The following is a 25,142-nucleotide window of genomic DNA, read 5'->3' as shown; positions in this document are numbered from 1 at the left end:
CGAGGTGATGTGATTGAGGTGTATAAAGCCTTGAATGGTTTGAGCATGCCCAATGCTGATTAGATTCTTCCTCTTGCTCAGAATAATCGCCTGAGAGGGCATAAATTCAAATTGAGGAAAGACAGATGTAGGATAGATGTGCAGAAGTTTGCCTTTAGCCAGCGGGTGGTTGATTGCTGGAACAAACTTCTATCTGTCGTTGTAGAAGTAGATCTTAAATAGATTCAAGTCAGAACTTGACAAACATTTGGAGCGAGTGGATGGGTGAAATAAGGGGGTTTTTTTGGTTGATGCTATATAAGCTTGCTTTCTTGCATCATGTGCTAATGCTATAGATGTGAAGGATGGAATCTGAGAAGAGTTGAGGAAGAAAATTGAAATTTGATGTTACAGAGAATACTGTGTATTTCTTACCTTGATTGAAGAACAAATGAGTGAGTACTGAATAAAATTGGCAGAGCTAAAATTCTCTTCATAACATCAACAGAAGAAAACTCAAATTTTTTTACACATAGCAAGGATGGAAAACTTTCTGTTGAAGAATATAATGGAAGGAAAATTCAGGGGGGAAAGGAGCAGAAGAAGACCTGCAACTAGGTGGAAGGATGGGATCACGTTTGTTTGTTTGTTATTTGGTTTTTAGGAGTATTAGCAACTAAGGCCATATTTCTCCGGGGATATGCGGTGGTCATTCCCTGACCTTTCCGCATCCTCCATATTTGGTTTTTTTTTTTTTTTTTTTTTTTTTGATTTGGTAGTTATTGGCGCATCGGCTTCTGTGGCCATATTGCACCTCCCAAGGTTTATGCAGTACTTTGATCCAAGCCCGAGGCGGGAATCGAACCCGCGACCTTTGGGTTGCCGGGCAGGTACTTTACCCACTCGGCTAGCCCGGTCGGCTTCCATATTTGGTGGTCACGGGCAGGATCAGGGAATGAAATTTTGTGATGCCACTTGTAGAGCACAAGATCAATGTAATTGGAGGAATTTTTTTGGTGGCCAAAACAGCTCCTCAGGGAGTTATGTGACTGGAAGAAAAAAGTATGTTGAAACTCAAAAGGAGCTCATTCTTCCAACTTGGTAACAAGTTTAATGAACAGAATGTTAAGCAATTGGAAATCCTCAGTTTAAAAATGTTTCCCATAGGAGAGGAAAATATTTATAAATTTGAAATAGTACTTAAAAATGATTTTTAACTTATGTGTATCTTTTCATTTTTATTTGTGTAGTTAATATCCGATACCCTTAAGGTCGTTTTTCCTTCTAAAAAGTTTTCTATAGTAAGAACTTTTAAACCTCCACCCCCTTGAAAAACTTATCTGGGTTCTACTGTATATTTTTATACCTCATAAACCCTAGAGGGTACACTAGGATAGCTTTTAATTAAATTTTCTTTTTTAAATTTAATTTTGTTAATTTAAATGTTTTTATTTTGATAGTGAAAAAACATAGGCTATTGTACTGTACTGACATAATATTAATGTGATCATTTCCCCATAAATGGCTGGTTAAAAAAAAAAAATTAACTCATTACCAAGCTCAATAATTAGCTCAATAATTATCTAATAATTCTAATTTGCGATTTTTGGTTAATTTCTTTTTATTAATTTTTCAATACATAAATATACCTGTAACTATAAATTCTACATACCTTCAACTACTTGAAAGCATGTAGAGTTTATGTTCGTCCATGTTGCCTGTTCTGTGTATCTGATTTTTTTTTTTTTTTTTTTTTTTATGAACAAAACACTATGTTCAACGAGGATTTCTTGTTATGCTCAAGGACTGGTCAAAAGAGAAATATTTATATAAAAGTACGTAAGCCATTAAATGTATAGAGATTCCATATTTATTATAAACTACTGGATAAAGATTATTGAACACTAAAGAATTCGAAACACAGCGATCACGAGAAAAAAAAAAGTTACAAAATAGAGAGAACTGTCGAACACGTGCGTTATTTATTACCAAAATCATATTTTAAGAAATATAAACGCATATTACTTACTTGTAACTTAAACGTTATGCGGAATTTCATTTAGGTGAAACGACAAATGGGGTTTCAGTTTCTGCTAATGTCAAGTTATACATCAATTTATATATATATATATATATACACACATATATGTCAGCGGTTGATCTACCGAATGCGGTCAACAACCAACGTAACACTTAGATGAAGCCACGTACTAAAGTACACGAGTTTCAGTGAGAATTTATCGCACACTTCCTCCTATCATAGAACAGCAATTGCTAAGCACGTGCGTTCTTCCCATATGTGAAATTTATGAACGTATGTGTTATTCATTACATACTAACACTTTTTTCTTTGGAGGTAAGTATATATGCACACGCAATGTCATATATTTAATTAATATAAATATTTAAAATAACGGTATTACACTTTCAGAATCGTTTCGGGAAATATTGTTTTATATATATATATATATATATATATATATACTGCAAGACGTTCAGAAAATTATGACATACAATAAAATTTATATTCCCCACATCGAATTTACTCTTTCTAGCAATTATTTGACAAGCAAAAGTAAGTAAAATAATATAACGAAAAAATAAAAATCTGTTGGGGGGGGGATAAATAAGCAATAATAATGGTAGTTAAGTGATAATCCCTTATACAGTAACCAAAGGATTTTATATGACCATAAACAGCAAATAGGCAATAATCAATCACCAGTATTACAGTTTGCTTGGCAGCAGCATATTCATACCGGATCATAACAACTTGCTTGGGTATTGTTTCGCTCATCTGTTTTGCATGTATGTGTGTGCGCGCGTACTAGGAATGGCATAGTCAGCCAAAATATATACGGTAAATGCTAATCACAACATAAAACTAAAAATACATAGCGGCCTACAAATACAGATTTTGCAAAACTAAGGCCGTTGCATTTACCAGTTCGAAATGAAAGAAGGCCGCCTAATTTTCAAAATGCAATTATATATAATTGCTGAATAATGTTCCTTTGTTACTCCTATATACTGGTAACAAAAACGGTTCTTAGCCGGATTATAACATGAATGGAACAAAATTGTTAAAAAAATTAATTCGCTGATTATAACCAAAATAAATCACATCCGGCGATATTCTTTTGAGTCCATAATTGTGTTATAACTGCCTGCTTACAAATGACAAAATGACACCTATTTAATTTTAAATATGAAGTCAAAAATATTTCCAAACAAAATAACTCTAATACTGGCAGCATAGAATTACACAGTCTTGTAAATAAATGATATTCCATTTATTCAGTTTTTCTCATTTCGAAATAGTCTTCATTCTTTTTCTATTAAGTGTGTGTATATACACACAAACACACACGTTAAAATAACAAAAATTGAAATTGAGTTTAAAAAATTTTCACGATTTTCTTGAGAAAATATTAAATAACGTAGATGTTTGGTGTGTGTGTCTTCAGAAGTACAAAACACACACATACCAAGTTAAAGCTTAGGATTTAACTCCTCTAACATGATTGTATAGTCCTAGGAATTATAGATGAAAAATTAACCTTATGGAGACTATGGAAAGGCGATAATTTTTTTTTTTTTTTTTTTTTTTTTTGGATGTAATGTTAAAAAATAAGCAGTACACCAGACATGAATTCTCCATTAAATTCATAACAATTTGTTCCTCAATTTGTTGAGCAACATAACTGACTCAAGTGACAAAAGAGAAATCAAAATCCATAATATAGGATTCCCTGAAGTAAGTATTGAATAAAATGCATAACGAGTATTAATATAATTAATGTCGTTAACTTCACTTAAAATCATAAACTGTAGTTTACTAAGTCTAAACACTGAAAATTAAATGTTCCTATGCCAGGCATGCTCAATTAACAAGGTAATTTTGGATCCACTTGAGAAACTTACCTAGCCTAAGATTTGGAAATATAAGGGGAAACTAAAATTACTACCTTAGAATAATAAAAATGGCATATCCACTGCCAAACATAAAAATACATAAAAAAAAGGCATGCAGCATGGATGAGACCTACCCAATTATATTAAGGGAGGTAAGCAAACCCTTAGCCTTGATTATGAGAGCATCTTTTGATTCAGGAAAGGTCCTTGGGGGGGGGGGGGACTGGAGATGTGGAAATATATCCCCAATTCACAAAGGGGGAAGGGGGGATCAAAGGATGACACAATAATTACGGGCCTGTTAGCTTAACTTCCTCATTTTAGGAAGGATGTAGATTTACTTGAGCATGTACAGAGAAGGGCAACAAGATTGGTGAGGGGAATGAAGGGATCCTCTTATCAAGAGAGGCTTAAGTTCTGCAAATTGCAGTGGCTGGAGACTAGGCACCTGCGCGGTGATCTGATTGAGGTGTATAAGGCCTTGAATGGGTTCAGCACGCTGAATTCTGATGGGATCCTTCCACTTGTTCAGATTACGAACCTAAGGGGGCATAAATTCAAATTAAGAAAGGACAGATGTAGAATAGATGTGCAGAAATTTGCCTTTAGCCAGCGGGTGGTTAATTGCTGGAACAAACTTCCATCTGTCATTGTAGTTGATAGGTTGAATAAATTTAAGGAGGAACTGGACAGGCATTTGGAGGGAATGGTGTGATTTTTTTATTTTTTTTTTTTGGCTGATGCTGCACAAGCTCATACACTTGCTTTCTTGCATCACATGCCACTACTACTACTACTACTACCATATGGGGAGGAAAGCAATTATAATGCAGTCACAGCACGGATTTGTTAAAGGGCACTTTAACCAATATGATAGGTTACTATGATGCAGTGACCAAGGAACTGGATGCAAAAAAAGAATTTTGATATCATATACTTGGATTTCAGGGAGGCATTTGATACTGTTGCACATAAAAGACTGCTGTACAAACTGGATCAATGTGGAATTAAGGACAAGTTACTACTATGGATAAAGGGATGGTTGACTAGAAAAAGACAAGAGTGGTTATCACTGGACACTGCTCTTCGTGGACTAATGTTATTAGTGGAGAACCCCGGGGTTCAGTGCTGGGCCTATTGTTGTTTTCTGTATTTATTAATGATACTGATGAGAGTATACCAGGCTTAATGTTCAAGTGTGCAGATGATACAAAGGTTGGCAGGGTGGTTAATGACAGTAATGAAGATATGCCCCTGCAACAAGATCTAGAAAAATTAGGCAGATGGGCTGAGAAATGGCAACTGAAGCTTAATACTAACACCTGCAAGGTACTGCGCATATGTGTGGCAGTAGTAAAGGTATCAAATGTGAGATACTAAACTCGGTAGTGGAAAATGAAATTGTGCAATCTGATATGAAGTTTTTTTGAGCAGTGCAGACAGACCAGCTGGTGGGGGTTTTGTCAATGATATACAGGAATTTTTCTAGCAAGATAAGGAGGTGATTATTCTACTGTATAGGGCAGTGCTTCTCAAAGTGGGCGATATCGCCCCCTGGGGGCGTTTGAATTATCCATGTGGGGGGGGGGGGATTAGGCATGAAAGGGGGATACAGGGGGGGGGGCAATGGAGCCCCATCAATGATTGGCCATTACAAGAGTTTTTATGGCTTATTTAAAAAATGCCATGCCAAATATCATTACTGTTCATTGTGTCATTCACCATCACCATTTAGTTGCAAAAAAACTTGGTGATCAACTGCACAATTCTCTACAAACTGTTATTACTGCTATAAACAAAATTAAAGCACATTCTTTGAATGATTGTATATTTCGAAAGCTTTGTGATCAAAACATTGAAGATTTTGAATGATTGCTATTTCACTCCGAGGTTCGGTGGCTGTCAAAAGGCAACTGTCAGAACAGATTTTATGAACTCTGATACTTTTGTTGAGTTTTCTGAAGATAGAAACAACGACTTTAGTAATGACCTCAAGAAAATGAAAACTGATATTGCTTATCTTGCAGATTTATTTACTAGATTCAAGTCAATGAACTTACATTTACAAGGACAAGATGTAACTCTTATTAAGGCAAAAACTCAAATTTCAGCATTTATTTCAAAATTAAAGCTTTTTATGTGCAAAGGACGACATGAATTGTATCAATTTCCAAATCTGTTGGAAATAGAGAAAAAAGAAAAAATAGCTGATGAAACTAACTTTTTGTAATCATCTAAAAATGTTGGACAGAGATATGCAGGAAAGGTTCGAAGATCTCCTTAATTTGAAAATTCCAGATTGGGTTATAAATCCTTTTTTTAAATAATGACGATAGTGAACGTTTTGAAGAAGAATTGATTGAGTTACAAAATGAAGTTGAACTGAAGCCAAAATTTGAAAATTCATATCAGGAATTTTAGTTACAAAAGAAAATCCCTGACCATTATCCTGGTTTGTGGGAAATTGTAAAAAAATTACTTATTTCTTTTCCAACATCGTATCTAGTCGAAACCGGTTTCAGTGCTGTCTCTCAATTGCTGACAAAACAAAGAAATTGTCTGGATGTTGTTAAACGTGGCGATTTATGACTTCTACTTACAGATATTAAACCTAATATTGATAAGCTAATAAATCTCCACCAAGCCCATCCATCGCATTAAATATTAAAATATAATATAATTAACTATTTCCATTAATATCATGACTTATTTATGTAATTAACTTTAATTTTTATGACTTAATTTAAGTGACCATAACTGACTTTATTTATGTAGTTGTAATTTTTTACGAAGAAGGAATAAAGTGCAGTAAATAGTTTTCTTTATAATTCACACACATACATGCAGGGCTGCATTTACGTTTTTGGAGGCAAATAGACAAATATTCATTTCAGTTATTTAGCTTCACTTTAGAGTGATGGGATACAATGACGTGTTCACAGAAACTAGATGCAAAAAAAAAAAAAAAATTTCATATCCATACTTGAATTTCAGTAAAGCTTTTACAACTGTTGCACATGAAAGACTGATGTACAAATTGGAGCAGTATGGCATTTACGGCAAGTTGCTGCTATGGATAAAGCAGTGGTGGGATTCAGCCAGTATGCACCAGTTCACGCGAACCTATCCCTAGAATTTCCTGAGTTCGCCGAACCTGTCCCTAAAGGCTATTTCACACCGAACGCCATGCAAGCTATACTACTTTTGGTCTCTGTTTGGTTTTTCTTTTTTACCACAAAAAGGGGGAGTAAGGTGACGGAAAACTGGTTTTTAATATTTTTGATTTCCACCACTGGGATAAAGAGATGGTGGAGTGGCAGAAAACAGAGTGGTAATCAATGGACACTACTCTTTGTGGACTAATGTTATTAGTAGAGTCCTACTAATAACATTAGTCCACAAAGAGTAGTGTCCTTAGACAGTATATCAGGCTTATTGTCAAGTTTGCAGATGATACAAAAGTTGGCAGATATATTAATAGCAGTAGTAATGGAGGCATGTGATGCAAGAAAGCACAATTATAAACTTATGTAGCATCAGCCAAAAAAAAAAAAAATTTCACACATCCATTCCCTCCAAAAGTTTGTCCAGTTCCTCCTTGAATTTATTTAAGGTATCAACTTCCACAACGACAGATGGAAGTTTGTTCCAGCAATTAACTACCCACTGCGTAATGGCAAATTTCTACACATCTATTCGATAACTGTCTTTCCTCAATTTGAATTTATGTTCCCTCATGTTCGTACTCTGAGTTAGAGGAAGAATTCCAGTGCTCAACCCATTCAAGGCCTTATACACCTCAATTAGATCAACTTGCAACTTAGATGCAATTTGCAGAACTTACGCCTTTCTCGGTAAAACTACCCCCTCCATTCCCCCTCACGAACCTTGTTGCCCTTCTCTGTACATGCTCAAGCAACTCTACATCCTTCCTAAAATTAAGTCTCAAGACCTGTACGCAGTATTAAATACATGGACTGACCACTGCCTTATACAAAGAGATAATCACCTCCTGTTTGTTTGATATTTGGTTTTTAGGAGCATTAGCAACTAAGGCCATATTCATCCGGGGATAAGCAGTGGTCATTCCCTGACCTTTCCGCATCCTCCGTATTTGGTGGTCATGGGCTTGAACCCCGGCCTAATCAAGAAGTGTGCGCTACGCACTGCTGTTCCTGCCCACCTGGCTATGGAGGCACCTAATCACCTCCTTTTCCCTACTAGCCAAATTCCTGAATATCATTGACAATACTCTATAACCTGCTCTGGCAGCCTGTCTGCATTGCTCAGAAAACTTCATATCTAACTGCACAATTACACCTAGATCCTTTACATTTTCTACCACACAGTTGATATGTTTCTCTGGGATTCCTTCTACACATTTGAAGTACTTTGCATTTGTCAATGTTAAACTTCAGTTGCCAATTCTCAGCCCATCTGCCCAAATTTTCTACCTTCTGCTGCAGTAGCATACAACAACCCTGCCAACCTTTGTATCACCTGCAAACTTTGACAATAAGCCTGATATACCTTCATCGATATCACTGAATATTACACAAAACAACAGTGAGCCCAACACAGAACCCTGGGTTACTCCACTAATAACATTAGTCCACGAAGAGCATTAGCAGAGGCATATAATGCAAGAAAGCAAGCTTATGCAGTATTAGCCAAAAAAAAAAAAAAAAAAAAAAAAAACTGCTCCCAATTCAGCCCTCCATTTGTTCCAAATAGCTGTCCCAGCTCAGCCTTAAATTTATTTAGGGTATCAACTTCCACAAAAAAAGGATGGAAGTCTGTTCCACCAACCAACTACCGGCTGGCTAAAGGAAAACTTCCACACATCTATCCTACATCTGTCTTTCCTCAATTTGAATTTATGCCCTCTCAGGTGATTATTCTGAGAAAGAGGAAGAATCCCATCAGCATTGAGCATGCTCAAACCATTCAAGGCTTTATCATTATCATTAGTAGAGGCATATGATGCAAGAAAGCAAGCTTATTCAGCATCAGCCAAAAAAAAAAAAAAAAAAAAAAAAAAAAACCACTACTCCCATTTCACCCCTCCGTTCGTTCGAAATACCTGTCCAGCTGAGCCTTAAATTTGTTTAGGCTATCAACTTCAACAACAAGCGATGGGAGTCTATTCCACAAACCAACTGCCCGCTGGCTAAAGGCAAATTTCCGCACATCTATTCCTACATCTGTCTTTCCTCAATTTGAATTTATGCCCTCTGAGGTGATTATTCTGAGCAAGAGGAAGAATCCCATTGGCATTGAGCATGCTCGAGCCATTCAAAGCCTTATACACCTCTATCAGATCACCTCGCGATGCCTAGTCTCCAGGCTCTGTAATTTGCAAAACTTAAGCCTTTCTTCGTAAGAGCAACCCTTTGTTCCATTCACTAATCTTGTTGCCCTTCTCTGTACTCGTTCCAGCAGCTCTACATCCTTCTTGAAATGAGGCCTCCAGACCTGTATACAGTACTCAAGGTGTGGCCTGACCAATGCCTTATACAAAGGAATAATCACATCCCTGTCCCTGCTAGAAAAATTCCTGTATATCATTGACAAGACACCATGAGCTACTCTTGCAGCTCATCTGCACTGCTCAGAGAACTTCATATCTGCCTGCACAATTACCCCCAGGTCCTTTTCATTCTCTACTACTGTCAGCGTAGTACCACAGAGTTGATACGTTGATCTAGGGTTACTGTTTCCCATATGTAGTACTTTACATTTGTCAATGTTAAACTTCATTTGCCACCTCTCAGCCCATCTGCTCAACCTTTCCAGATCCTGTTGCAGCAGCATAGTATCAGTAGTGTCATTAACAACCCTGCCAACCTTGGTATCATCTGCAAACTTGGACATTAAGCCTGATACACCATCATCAATATCATTTATAAATACAGAAAACAACAATGGACCCAACACTGAACCCCGATGAACTCCACTAATAACATTAGTCCACGTTGAGACTGCTCAACGTGGACTAATTACCACTCTCTTGAGTCCATTGATTACCACTCTCTGTCTTCTGCCACTCAACCATCCCTTTATCCATAGCAGCAATTTGCCTCCAATGCCACACTTCTCCAATGTGTGCAGCAGTCTTCCATGCGCAACAGTATCAAAAGCCTTTCTAAGATCCAAATATATAATATCAAAGTTATTCCCTGCATCCAGTTCTTTTGTGACTACATCATAGTATCCAATCAAATTGGTCAGACAAGACCTGCCCTTAACAAAACCATGCTGTGTCTGAGCTATAACTGAATTCTTGTCCAGATGATCCTGCAGTGCTTCTTTAACCAGTGCCTCCATTAATTTTCCTGGAACCGAAGTTAAACTAACAGGTCTATAATTACTTGTGTAAGCCTTTGATCCTCCTTTGTGAATTGGGGTTACATTTGCACATCTCCAGTCCATGGGTACCTCCCCTGAGTCCAAAGAAGCTCTCATAATTATGGCTAGGGGTTTGCTTACTTCCTTTGCTGCCTCCTTTAATATAACTGGATAGATCCCATCCACCCCGGGTGCCTTTTTTATGTTTATCCTCAACAATTTCTCCTCCACTTTCCTCTCAGTTATTAGAAAATAATCTAGCTCACTGCCAATGTTTACTTCACCTACGACATTCCCCTTCCTGAATAACTCCTCATGTGTGAATGTAGATGCAAAATACTCGTTTAGATTGTTAGCAACCTGAGCTGGATCCTCAACTGTTGAACCATCAACATCCAGTGGACCAATCTGATTCATCCCTTTCCTTCTTGAGTTTAAATAGGTAAAGAACTCTTTTCTGTTTTTCTTTGCATCCTTTGCCAAGGATTTCTCATAATCTGCCTTTGCCTGCCTAATCTCCTTTGTGACTTGGTTACAGACCAACTTATATCTATCATAGGCTTCCATGTCACCCATTAATTTGTATGTATCCCATGCATTTTTCTTCTGTGCCATATGTCTCATTAGTTCATCTGACAACCATTTAGGCGTGAACCTTTCTTGGTTGGTATGTAAAGCCTGGTAGCTTCCAAGATTAGTTCCTTCAATGCTTCCCATTTTGAATTTGCTGTTGGTAACATCATCAGTTGGTCCCACTGTATAGAATTTAAATACTGTCTCAGACCATCATAGTCGCCTTTACGAAAGCAAAGTTTATACACCTCTATCAGATCACCTCGCTGGTGCCTAGTCTCCAGACACTGTAATTTGCAAAACTTAAGCCTTTCTTCGTAAGAGCACCCCTTTGTTCCATTCACTAATCTTGTTGCCCTTCTCTGTACTTGTTCCAGCAGCTCTACATCCTTCTTGAAGTGAGGCCTCCAGACCTGTATACAGTACTCAAGGTATGGCCTGACCACAGCCTTTTACAAAAAAAATAATCATCCCCTTATCCCTGCTAGAAAAATTGCTGCATATCACTGACGAGACACCATGAGCTACCCTTGCCGCCCATCTGCACTGCTCAGAGAACTTCATATCTGCCTGTACAGTTACCCCCAGGTCCTTTTCATTCTCTACCACTGTCAATGTACCATACAGTTGATGTATTACTCTGGGGTTACTGCTTCCCATATGAAGTACTTTACATTTGTTAATGTTAAACTTCAGTTCCCACCTCTCAGCCCATCTGCTCAACTTTTGAGCAGATGGGCTGAGATACTAATGACAGTATGCAGCAGCTACTGTCATTAGTATCCTTAACAACCCTGCCAACCTTCATATCGTCTGCAAACTTGGACATTAAGCTTGATATAACATCATCAATATCATTTATAAATACAGAAAACAACAATGGACCAAACATTGAACCCTGAGGGACTCCACTAATAACATTAGTCCACGATGAGTACTGTCCTTTGATTACCACTCTCTTTCTTCTCCCAATCAACCATCCCTTTATCCATAGCAAGAATTTGCCTCCAATGCCACACTGCTCCAATTTGTTTAGCAGTCTTCCATGTGTAACAGTATCAAAAGCCTTTCTAAGATCCAAATATATAATATCAAAGTTATTCCCTGCATCCAGTTCCTTTGTGACCACATCATAGTATCCAATCAAATTGGTCAGGCAAGACTTTCCCATGCTGTGTCCGAGCTATAACTGAAGTCTTGTCTAGATAATCCTGCTGTGCTTCTTTAAGTAGTGTCTCCAATAATTTTCCTGAACAGAAGTTAAACTAACAGGTCTATAATTACTTGTGTCGCCCTTTGATCCTCCTTTATGAATTGGGGTCACATTTGCACATCTCCAGTCCATGGGTACCTCTCCTGAGTCCGAGGAAGCGCTCATAATTATAGCTAATGGCTTGCTTACTTCCTTGGCTGCCTCCTTTAATATAACTGAATAGATCCCATCCACCCCAGTTTCCTTTCTTGTGTTTATCTTCAACAATTTCTCCTCCACTTTACTCTCAGTTATGGCAAAATCATCTAGCTCACTTCCAGAGTTCACCTCTGGCATTCCCCTGCCTGAATAACTCCTCATGGGTGAAAGTAGATGCAAAATACTCATTTAGTTTGTTAGCCACCTGAGCAGGATCATCAACAGTTGAACCATCAATATCCAGTGCACCAATCTGACTCATCCCTTTCCTTCTAGAGTTTACATAAGTAAAGAACTCCATTGTTTTTCTCTGCATCCTTTGCCAAGGATTTCTCAAAATCTGCCTTTGCCTGCCTAATCTCCTTTGTGACTTGGTTACAGGCCAAATTATACTTTGTATCTATCATAAGCTTCCATGTCACACATTAATTTATATGTATCCCATGCATTTTTCTTCTCTGCCATATGTCTCATTAGTTCATTGACATCCATTTAGGTCTAAACTTTGAACAATATTTCTTAGGTGGTATGTAAAGCCTAGTAGCTTCCAAGATTAATTCTTTGAATGCTTCCCATTTTGAATTTGCTGTTGGTCCCCCGTATAGAATTTAAATACTGTCTCAGACCACCATAGTCGCCTTTTCGAAAGCAAAAACCCTTCCCTTTACCCCTAATGATAGTTACCTCTTTCAGTAAATCCCACTTCAGCACACTGTGATCACTGCCACCTAGTGGTTCCTCTATCGGCAAATTCTTAATGCATGAAGAATCACTACTGATAATCAAATCAAGAGTATTACTCCCTCTAGTTGCCTCCCGAACATGCTGATGTAGAAAACAATCATTCAATAAATCCACAAAAGCCTTGCTAGTGTGTGTGACCAGCCCCCAAATTCCACTCAATATCTGGGAAATTAAAATTCCCCCATTATAAGACTCTCAGATTTACTGGCCCACTCTATTTCCCTGTACAGTTTCTTATTATACTTATCAGAGTCATTAGGTCTATAACACACTCCTATTCTCAATTGTGATCTTCCAATGTCACACCAAACTGACTCTACACTGCAATGTCCAGCGATGGTGACTGGCTTCGCTTCCTTGTATTTTATGCGTTTCTTAACTAATAGCATAACCTCTCCTCCCTTCCTATCCTTCCAGTACACATTGTAGTCCCCAAATTCCAGTTCTGCATTCCTTATATCTGTGGGACACCACATCTTTGATATCCCAACAATATCTGACTTTGATGTTTTGAGCAATACCTCAAATTTATTTACCAAACTCCTAGCATTGGTGTATACGCTAGTATACATGCACCTGTTCCTATTCTTAGCTACCTTAACACAACCATGTGTTTAGTTGTATCGCAATGACTCCCAGCAGTCTCTGAAATACTCTGCATCTTGTTTTCCAGGCTGCTGCTCATTCCAATAGAAGCAGTGCAAGAATCACGTTCACCTCTGCCATTGGCTACTGTTAATCTATTAGTCCTTGCATCCCCCCCCAAGCTAGCAGTTTTCCGACCCACCTAACACTGCCTCGATAGCATCAGAAAATATTCTTGCACCCTTTCTATTTAAGTGCATCCCATCCCTGTAGAAGCAGTCTCTCCTGTTAACAAGAAAAAAATTCTACCCCTTGAGCCTTGCACAATCTTTCCAGGGCCGAATTGATCGACAAGGCTCTCATCATATACTCCTTCCTATCGTGCCTGGGCAGAATTGCAGACACTTTCAAATTCAAACATAATTCACGGCTTTTTTTCAACAGTGACGTGTACTTATTAAGTAATTCTGCCGGTCTCCTACTCTTAATATCATTAGTGCCAACATGTACAACAATATCACCCTTTGTGCCCTTAAAAGATGATATCCGCTCTACAACGTCATCAACCTTTGCCCCTGGCAGACATACCCTGTTCCTGTTCCAGCTATCGTTTTTACATAGCATGTTCCCCGTTTCCACTGACAATAGTCACCAACAACTACTTGTTCCTGTGGGATCAGCACATTCTGCCTTGGGTGTTGCCGCTGTGTTACATGATGATGAAATGCAAGCTCTAGCTTTGATGTGGGCAGCTGAGAGCTTGATGGGACCCTCAATTTAGATCATTTGAGGCATCCACCCTGTCCATCAAGCTCTCATATAGGCTCATAACAATGCTGAGTTGTCACCTCATTTCCTCACACTCCTTACATCGCGCGCGCACACAAAGACATCCCCCTTGGCAATATCATGTCCTATACCTGATTGCATCACAAACATCAAGCAAGCAGTGCATTTTAAAAGGCTGTGATTCCGAGGACAACTTCCCCCCCCTCAAGTTCTCCCCTGAGCCACAGCACTCCATTTAGCTTGAGCCTTTTGCTTTGCTGCTCCGATTTCGATTCAATTTCAATACAAAAATTATAACCCTAAACTTGTATCCCAATGCAGTTGTAACACTATATATCTATATATATTTTTTCAAGTATCAAGTATAATCTTTAAGTTTCTTTATATAACTTCCATATCTCTTATGTATTAATTAATTACGTTATGTTTGTAAAATCTAAGTCATTATATGTATTTAGTTAAAAAGTACAATTTAATTGACAATGAAGTTCAACAAGATTAATAAATTTTACTGATTAATTGATAATATACACTATGCTAAGATAATGCTATCTAGTTCGGGATATAACGTTGTACGTATAATAATGGCAGCAAGTTATGAATGGTAAATCTACGAACGCTTAAGTATTAATTAACTTCCAAAATCTCGCTGTCTCAATTCAGAATAAACCAAGGATCTTGACTAGATCTATAAACTACTTATAGAAAATAATTTAATATAACAATTAGTCAATAAAGCGGCTAAATATAGCTAGAAAACTTCCCGTTTGCTGGCTCTGCAAAATTTGTAAAACACATGGATTGGATACCCTTACCGATACTAAGTAATAACTTACAAAATCTCTATCTAAGTTAAAATTTAAACTAAGTATCGTAACTAGGAATATAAAGCTACTCTAGAAAATAAGTTAATATGCCAATTTAAGTTAATAAAACAGAAAAGGCTTCTCTATTTTCCAGAGCCATAAAAACTTCATCCTTTGATTACCACTCTCTCTGTCTTCCCCCACTCAACCACCCTTTTATCCATCGTAGCAACTTAATACCATACTGCTTCAATTTGTACAGTAGTCTTCCATGTGCAACAGTGTCAAAAGCTTACATGAAATTCAAGTATATGATATCAAAATTATTTTTTGTATCCAGTTCCTTTGTAATCATATCATAGTAACCAATCAAATTTGTCAGACAAGACTTTCCCTTAACAAACCCATGCTGTGTCTGAATTATTACTGCAGTCTTGTCTAGATGATCCTGCAATGCAGCTTTAACCAGTGACTCCATTATTTTCCCCTGAACAGAAGTTAAACTAACTGGTCTTTAATGACTCATGTCACCCTTAGATATCCCTTTGTGAATTGGGATACATTTGCATATCTCCAGTTCATGGGGATTTCCCCTGAGTCCAAGGATGCTCTCATAATTATGGCTAAGGGTTTGCTTACTTCCTTTGCCACCTCCTTTAATATATAACTAGATAGATCCTGTCCACTCCAGGTGCCCTTCTCATGTTTAACTTCAATAATTTTTCCTCTCTTTGCTCTTAGTTATTATAAAATCATTAAGCACCCTGTTACCATCTGACAAACTTCTGGCATTTTCCTCCCTTAAAAACTCCTCATGCGTGAATGTAAATGCATAATATGATAATTCAGATTATCAGCTCTCTGAGCAGGACCGTCAACAGTAGAACTATCGATATCAAGTGGACCAATCTGATTCAATCCCTTCCCCCTAGAGTTTATATAAGTAAAGTCCTTGCTGTTTTTCTTACTATCCTTTGCCAAAGATTTCTTGTAATCTGCCTTCACTTGCCTAACTTCCTTTGTGACTTAATTAGAAAGCAGGTAATGACGGCACGCTACTGCAACAGGATCTAGAAAAGTTGGGCAAATGGGCTAAGAGGTGGCAACAGAAGTTTAACATTGACAAATTCAAAGTTCAGGTAGTTCCTAACTTAATGAACCCCAGGGGCTCACATCTGGTGAGTATGGGCTTGGCAAACCCAGGGTCCTGAGCTGGATATCATCTTTCTTGGTGATTCCTTTGTACTTTTCTCTCCCTTTCTCTCTCTCTTTCTCAGGGGGTAACTCGGGAATTTCTTTTTTTTTTTTTTTTTTTTGGCTGGAGCAGCATAAGCCTCAGGCTCCCTTGTTCCATATGGCTAATAATAATAATAATAATAATAAAATCATTCCTAATGAGTTAATTTGTTCCAAATTTATTTCCTGTAGACATAATGTTAAAAACAAGGGTTACGTCAACAATGAAATTAGTTAGCTAATTAGTTTATGCTTAAACAATGATTGATTTATCCGGGGGTGGGGGGGAATCAAGCAAATTATAATAAAGAAATTATTTATGACTTACAAATGTTAAAAGAATGTTTATTCTTCATCATAATCAACTAAATGCACACTTGTTGATCACCCATTGTTGGCTCTGCACTTGTTGCTGGTTTGCTGGAAGCACAAAGCATCGTCTTCTTCAGAAATGCATCAAGATAGTCTTCTCTATTCTTTATAAATTTCATGATAGCATGCATAAGCATTTTTTAAATCTGTAACAACTTTCCTAATACACTCCAAATTTGTATCTTGTGACTCGAAAATCTCAATTGATTTTTCTGTGTATTGAAAAGCTTTATCTAGCTCCTTGAGAGTAAAGGAACGAACATGAGTTTCAGCTGTTAAATTTTCTTTTTCTTCAGCTTCTTCACATTTTGCCATTTCATAAAGGACTTCATTTCTAAGTGCTCCATTGTGTGCTTGAAGCACATCAGTGACATTATTTGCAAAAATTTCAAGCTGCAATTGGCTGGCAATAGTAATAACTGCTTCTGTTTCATTTTGTACGATCTCTGCTAGTTGTTGAAAGCCTTCAAAATTATCATTAAACTGAGGACAGTTTATTCCAAACACCCTTCATGTTCTTCTCTGTAATTCTGTCCCAGGTTCGTTGTATTATTTTAATTGCATCTTAATAGGGAATTCTTTCCAAAAATCTTTAAGGATTGAACCTCCCTCCTGACCCGTAGCATTAATTAGCATGTCAAATGTCTCCTGAAGATAATGTGCTTTAAACATTGAAATAACACTCTGGTCAGTTGGCTGCAAAAGTGGTGTCGTATTTGGTGACAAAAAAATTATTTTAACATTAGGGTGGCGATGTTGCTGAAATTGATGCTCAATCGATGTTGCTCAAGAGAAGAATAAATTTTGGATGGATAGCATTCAGGAAATATAGTCACATACTAAAGAGCAATATCCCAGTTTGTCTGAAACGTAAAATAATGAACCAATGTATACTCCCCACCATGACTTATGGAAGTGAAACTTGGGCACTCACCAAAAGAATGGAAGAGAAACTGAGAACTACACAGCGAAGAATGGAACGAATTATATTGGGAATCAGACTGTTAGATGAGAAGAGAAACACATGGATTAGGCAGCAAACTCAAGTAAAGGACATTCTTATCAAAACTAAAGAACTAAAATGGTCTTGGACAGGACACATAGCTCGAAGACATGATGACAGATGGACTAAAAAAATAACAGAATGGTACCCAAAAAGGAGCTAGAAGAAATCCTGGAAAACAAAGGCGGAGATGGATAGATGAAATTCATGAGTTTGTGGGTAGTAAATGGATGGCCAGTGCTCAAAACAGAAGGAACTGGAAAGTTGCTGGAGAGGCCTTCATCCTGCATTGGATTGAAAATGGCTGATGATGTTGCTGAAATGGTGGGCAGCCAGGTGCATTATCTAAAATCAGAATCACCCAAAAAAGGAATATTTTTATTTTCACAATACAGTAAACCCCCACTATTCGCAGTTTCATGTATTCGCGGTCGCTGATTTAATATAAAATGAAGCCTAAAAAAATATGAATTTTAAATCACCGTGAACATTTTCTGCCATAAAAAAACATGGGCGTGGCTAAAATTATCTTTCCCGGTCAAAACAGCGCTCAGTCAGTGGGGGGAGAGGGGTAAAAAAATCGCGAGCGTGGATGTTTCTCGCTAATCCTTGTTCGGTATGTGTTATGCGCTTGTCATGGAAGGTTTCGTCGTTTGCTTTTAATTTATATGCTTATAAATTGAATGAATTTATCAATTTATAAATTGATATGCTTACAAAAGTGATAAATCTACCATTTTGCAGTGTAAAATAGATTTTTTTTCGAGTGTGTTAACGGAAGAAAGTGACTTTATTTTGGACAAGTTCTTTCTAACCCGTACAAAAATATGGCTACGAATAACAAAGGAAATGTGAAAAGATCAAAGGTGATGACATTGGCGAATAAAACTGATTTATTAGACAAAATTTCTAATGCTGAAAGTGTCTCCTCAGTGGCAAAACATTATAAAATCAATGAGTCAACGGGCCAATCAATCAAAAAATCGGAAGAAAAAATCCGCCGCAGTGTCCGTGAAAACATGCTAATTGCTTCAAAAATTTGCTCTGTAACTCGTGATGTTAAATTATAAAAAATGGAAAAGGCTTTAAATCTGTGGATAGAAGACTGAATTCAAAATAAAATTCCGTTAAGTTCACTCATCATTCGTGAAAAGGCAAAACTCCTTTATCAACACTTTAGTGAAACTGGTGATAGCACTGGCAGGATAAGTTTTTTAGCTAGCAAAAACGCTGGTTTGAAAGATTTGTTTGAAATTTCTAATAAATATTACATTTAATATTAAATTGTTTCTTATTTTCATTTCGATGCCATATGTTTGCATTTCACTATGTACTGTCTATGTACGTAGTCATATTATGAAGGTACATATAATACATAGATATAATAACATAGATATAATACATACATAGACAAAATTTTAGACTAGTTTTTCTTATATATTTCATACTTTTGAATGGAACCCCTTTATTACTATGGTAGCCATAACTCAGTATTCGCGGCATTTCTCAGGAACGTAACCCCCGCGAATAGCGGGGGTTTACTGTATTGTTTTACTTCAAGCACAAAGTGATGCAAAAACCAATCTTGGAATAAAGGACCGAAGAGAAAATTCATTTACATTTTTTATATGATTGAAGATTTCAATGAAGGTAAAAACACATTTCACCATAATCACATAAAATCCCATATAATTCCAGCTATCAGTATTTTTGCAAATGCAATAACATCAAAGTTGACTACCTGTTTATAATTGATTGCACTAACAGAAAAGCCCAATAAACTGGAAAGTGCAAATTGTTTTATGGTCATGAACTCCAGAAATTTGCTTTAGAAAAATATCACAAAGGCATTCAAATATCGATTCTTATAACAGAGCATGTGATAGCATTGAAATTGTAGTGCATTTTACTGAATTGGTGACTAATACAATTTTCATTATAAAAATGGCCTTTTAAAGAGATAAATAGCTTAGCTTTTTTTTGCAAAAATTTCAACTTCCAATAATCCAACAATGTATTATTGGGTTCACGTTGCGTTATTTTCACGATACAATGGTGCTTCTGGAATGGATTAATATCGTAAAGTGGGTGTACACTGTATTGTATAGCTACTAGCGTGGTTTGAAATGTGGTATTTATGAATGTTTAACATTCATTTTTTGCAATTAATGTTCATATTTTCGATTTTGTTGATACTTGATAAAAAAAAAAACTCAAAGCGAAAACCACCTGTACTGCATATGGGTAGCAGTAATCCCAGAGTAACCTACAAACTGTGTGGTACTACACTTGAGGTAGTGGAGAAGGAAAAGGACTTGGGTAATTGTGCAGTTAGATATGGTTTTCTGAAGGTGCAGACAGGCTGCTAGAGCAGCTCGTGGGGTCTTGTCAATGATATACAGGAATTTTGCTAGCAGGGATAAGGAGGTGATTATACCCTTGTACAAACGGTACTAGGAAAGTTTTGCAATACAGCTTTGTTTATTTAATTTTTTCAAAGTAATTTCCTCTACATTCAATACACCTCTCCATCCTCCGAAACCAATCTTTAAACCAGTTCTGCCAAGTTTCACTAAGGAGTAAAGCACACTCGTTGTCCCAAGCCCATAGAAGGTCCTCATCACTGGAAAACCGCCTCCCTTTTAGCTTCATTTTCACATGCGGGAACAGTGCAAAGTCGCAGGGAGCAAGGTCTGGACTGTAGGGAGGGTGCTCGAGAAGTTTCAGTCCTGTCGTGGTCAAATATTCGGTGCAGGCTTTGGCGCGGTAAGCTAGAGCATTATCGTGATGGAGGTACCAGGTGTCCATTCTTGACTTTGGCCGCAGGTTCTTCATAGATCCAATGACTTTAGGCAGGCATTGTTCAGTATACCACTTAGCTGTGACTGTCTTTTGTGTGTCCAAAACGACACGTTCCACAATTCCACTCGATTTGAAAAATACAGCTATCATTTTCTTCTTTACAGATCGGGATTTTCTGACAATTACGGGTGTGTCGTCATCATCAAAGACCCAAACTTTGTTTTGAGCCTTGGTCGGAAGATCGTAAGAGTACATCCAAGTCTCGTCACCTGTCACGATGTTGTTCACATACCGAGATTGTCCCTTATCAAACTTTTTTAACATCTCCCGGCACCAAGTCACACGTCGTGTCATCTGCTCTTCAGTCAGTTGATGCAGCACCAAGAGAGAACAAAGTTTCTTCACGTGCAAATGATCTTGCAGAATCGAACGAATTGCTGGTGCATTTAGGCCCAAAGTATCCTCTATCTGTTGGTAGGTCACTCGCCTGTTTCCGTCAAGCATTTTCCTCACAGCAGTAACGTTTTCCTCCGTAACTGACGTTCGTGGCCTTCCCGGCCTCTCAGAATCCTCCAGAGTGAAATTTCCCCTTTGGAATTCTCTATACCACCTGAATATCATTGTACGATGTGGACAATCATCATCTAGTGCAAGAGTCATTTCTTCTAAGCACTGGTCTATGGTTAAACCATGCACGAAATTATACCGCAAAACTGTCCTTATCTCATTTCGTGACCACAATGCCATCTCAAGCACTTTACACTCTCATTACTAATGAATAACTGAGCCCGTCGACTTGGTGCGGCGGCTACTATGCACGTATGAACATGTCTCAACATGCAGCAACAAGCAGCTTCCTGTGATTCATTGTTGCGTCATATTGCAAAACTTTCCTAGTACCCTTTGTATAAAGCAACAGTCAGGCCACACCGTGAGTACTGCATACAGGTCTGGAAGCCTCATTTTAGGAAGGATGTAGAGGTTTGAAATGCGGTATTTATAAATGTTTAACATTCATTTTTTGCAATTAATGTTCATATTTTCAATTTTGTTGATACTTGATACTACTTGAAAAAAAAAAAAAAAAACTCGTAAACCTGGGAACTAGTAAAGCGGGAACTGCCTGTACTCCATATGGGAAGCAGTAATCCCAGGGTAACCTACAAACAAGAAGAAGAAGAAATGAATCACTTATAAGTTTATCAAGTGGAAATCTGCTGTACATCAATGGAAACAGTGAAAGGAGTGAAAGTGGAGTTGGGTTTCTGGTCCATAAAGATTTAAAAAACAACATTTTGGAATTCAAAAGTACATCACCAAGGGTGTCAAGACTAATACTCAAGATTTCTAAGCGGTACAAGCTATAGGTTATAATAATTTATGCACCGACATCAAGCCATGATGATAAAGAGGTTGAAGAAATGTACACGGAAATTGAGTCTTCTAGATGAGCAGAAAACCCACTACACTATTATTATGGGGGACTTCAATGCTAAGGTTGGAAAAAGACAAAACAGCGCAGAAAGGAGAACTATAGGAAATTTTGGAATTGGTGAAAGAAATGAAAGAGGCGAAAGACTTGTGGAATTTGCAGATTCTCAAGGACTGTCAGTAATGAACACTTTTTTCAAGAAAAGGGTGAACAGAAAGTGGACATGGAAGAGTCCAAATGGATTAACAACTAATGAAATCGACTTCATCCTCACTAACAGAAGATATACTGTGAATGACGTTACCATCCTGAATAAGGTAAATGTTGGAAGTGATCACAGAATGGTAAGATGTACACTTGATATAGATGTAGGAAAGGAAAGGATAAAACTGACTCTAGTAAATAATACAAAGGTCTTTGAGATAGCAGAAGAGGAGAAAAAGCAGTATGTACTGGAACTTAAGAATAAGTGTGAGCTTCTGCAAACTGCGCAGGACCAAGATATCGACGAGGAATATTACAACTTTCTGAAAGTGATAAAGCCCAAGAAACCTATAGGGAAAAAGAAATCCAAAGAAGAAAAAATTAGTCAAGAAACACTTGTTATGATGAACCGAAGGTGAAAAAAGGAAGAGCAAGATAAACATTGACAAGGAGAAAATTGAGTATAGTGAGTTATGCAAAGCCATTAGAAAGAGACTCAGAGAGGACATAAGAAGATTTAACACAAGAAAAGTAGAACAAGCATTAAGGGAAAACCAAGGATTTAAATCAGCAGCCATGAGCCAATTATACAGAAAGACAAATGATACTGAAACTGAAGAATAGCGATGGTGTACTTATAAACAGCACAGAAGGCATAATTCAAATAGCACAAGACTACTATAGAGAATTATACAAGGAGCGAGGGAATGATGCCAGCAGTGGGGAAGATGGATTGCAAATTAGCAACATGTACGACATACCCAATATTCTTCCTGAGGAGGTAGAACATGCATTGAAGAAAATGAATCAGAAAGCCCCGGGGGAAGATGAAGTTACTGTAGAGTTGTTAAAATTGGGAGGAAGAGACATAACACAACAACTGGCAAGGCTCTTCACAAAGTGCATTAGAAAAGGTGTGACACCTAAGCAGTGGAATAATGCAATCATAGTTTTCCTGCATAAGAAAGGAGATAAATCAGAAATTGGAAATTATAGAACAATTAGCTTGTTATCCCACATCTACAAGTTGTTCACAAGGGTCATTACTAACAGATTAGAAAGAATACTTGATGAGAATCAACTGAAAGAGCAAGCTGGCTTTAGGACAGGATTCTCAACTATGGATCACCTTCACGTAATATCACAGCTAATGGAGAAAGCAAATGAATATAAAACACCATTATGCCTGGCATTTGTGGATTATGAAAAGGCATTTGACTCCATACAGCATAAGGCAATGTTTTGGACACTGGAAAGACAAGGCATTGATACCCCATATATTATGATTTTGAAGAAAATATATGAGAGTGCTACCTCCTTTATTAGACTAGACAAAGACAGTAGGAAATTTAAAATTGAGAAAGGAGTTCGACAAGGAGACACCATATCTCCGAAGCTGTTTACTGCTGCCCTTGAGGAAGCTTTCAGAAGATTAGACTGGTCGCAGAAAGGAGTCAATGTGAATGGAGAGTACCTAAACCATTTACAATTTTCAGATGACATTGTGGACATAAGCCACAATCCCAAAGAATTAGAGGAAAATCTTAATCAGTTATGCACAGTTAGTAAGGATTTTGGACTAAAGATGAATATGGCTAAAACAAAAGTAATGATGAACAAGTATGCCACAGAAAGGGAAATAATGATTGAAGGAGCAGTAATTGAAAAGGTGGAGTCATGTACTTATCTGGGACAAGTTATTAGCTGTAATAATGATAAATGGCTGGAAGTCAAGAGAAGAATAAATTTTCGATGGATAGCATTCAGGAAATATAGTTACATACTGAAGAGCAATATCCCAGTTTGTCTGAAACGTAAAATAATGAACCAATTTATACTCCCCACAATGACTTATGGAAGTGAAACTTGGGCACTCACCAAAAGAATGGAAGAGAAGCTGAGAACTACACAGCGAAGAATGGAACGAATTATATTGGGAATCAGACTGTTAGATAAGAAGAGAAACACATGGATTAGGCAGCAAACTCAAGTAAAGGACATTCTTATCAAAACTAAAGAACTAAAAAGGTCTTGGACAGGACACATAGCTCAAAGACGTGATGACGGATGGACTAAGAAAATAACAGAATGGTACCCAAGCGGAGCTAGAAGAAAATCTGGAAGACAAAGGCGGAGTAGATGAAATTCATGAGTTTGTGGGTAGTAAATGGATGGCCAGTGCTCAAAACAGAAGGAACTGGAAAGTTGCTGGAGAGGCCTTCATCCTGCAGTGGATTGAAAATAGATGATGATGATGAACCTACAAACTGTGTGGTACTACATTTTCATTCTGCACTACACTCAAGGTAGTGGAGAATGAAAAGGACCTGGGGTAATTGTGCAGTCAGATATGAAGTTTTCTGAGCCGTACAAACAGGCTGCTAGAGCAGTTCATGGGGTCTTGTCAATGATATACAGGAATTTTGCTAGCAGGGATAAGGAAGTGATTATCCCCTTGTATAAGGCAAGTCAGGCCATACCCTGAGTACTGCATATAGGTATGGAAGCCTCATTTTATGACTGATGTAGAGCTACTGGAATGAGTAAAGAGAAGGATGAGGGGAGCAAAGGGTTTCTGTTACCAAGGAAAACTTATGTTCTGCAAATTGAAACGTCTGGAGATTAGGCACCTGCAAGGTGATCTGATTGAGGTGTACAAGGCCTTGAATGGTTTGAGCAAACTAAATGCTCATGGAATTCTTCTTGCTCATATTGTGCACCTGAGGGGGTATAAATTCAAGTTGAGGAAAGACAGTTGTAGAACTGCCATGTGGAAATTTGACTTTAGCCAGTGAGTGGTTGATTGCTGGAACAAACTTCCATCGATTGCTGTGGAAGTTGATAACTTAAATAAATTCAAGGAAGAACAGGATAAATGTTTTGAGTGAATGGATGGGTGGAATGGGAAGGATTTTTTTTTTTTTTTTTGCCTGATGCTATATG

The 25,142-nt window shown here is 37.5% G+C and overlaps 1 protein-coding gene across 5 annotated transcripts in view; it reads right to left on the bottom strand.

Annotated features, from left to right (window-relative positions):
- LOC150085178 (eukaryotic translation initiation factor 4 gamma 3-like) overlaps nt 1-25,142 on the bottom strand; it is a 791,506-nt gene that overhangs the window by 636,755 nt on the left and 129,609 nt on the right. The gene's annotated exons all lie outside the window — the stretch shown is intronic.

The sequence above is a fragment of the Mastigoproctus giganteus genome, chromosome 5, assembly GCF_048544385.1.
Source record: "Mastigoproctus giganteus isolate SK-2022 chromosome 5, ASM4854438v1, whole genome shotgun sequence".
Taxonomy (NCBI): domain Eukaryota; kingdom Metazoa; phylum Arthropoda; class Arachnida; order Uropygi; family Thelyphonidae; genus Mastigoproctus; species Mastigoproctus giganteus.
This window is presented reverse-complemented; position numbering and strand designations above follow the sequence as displayed.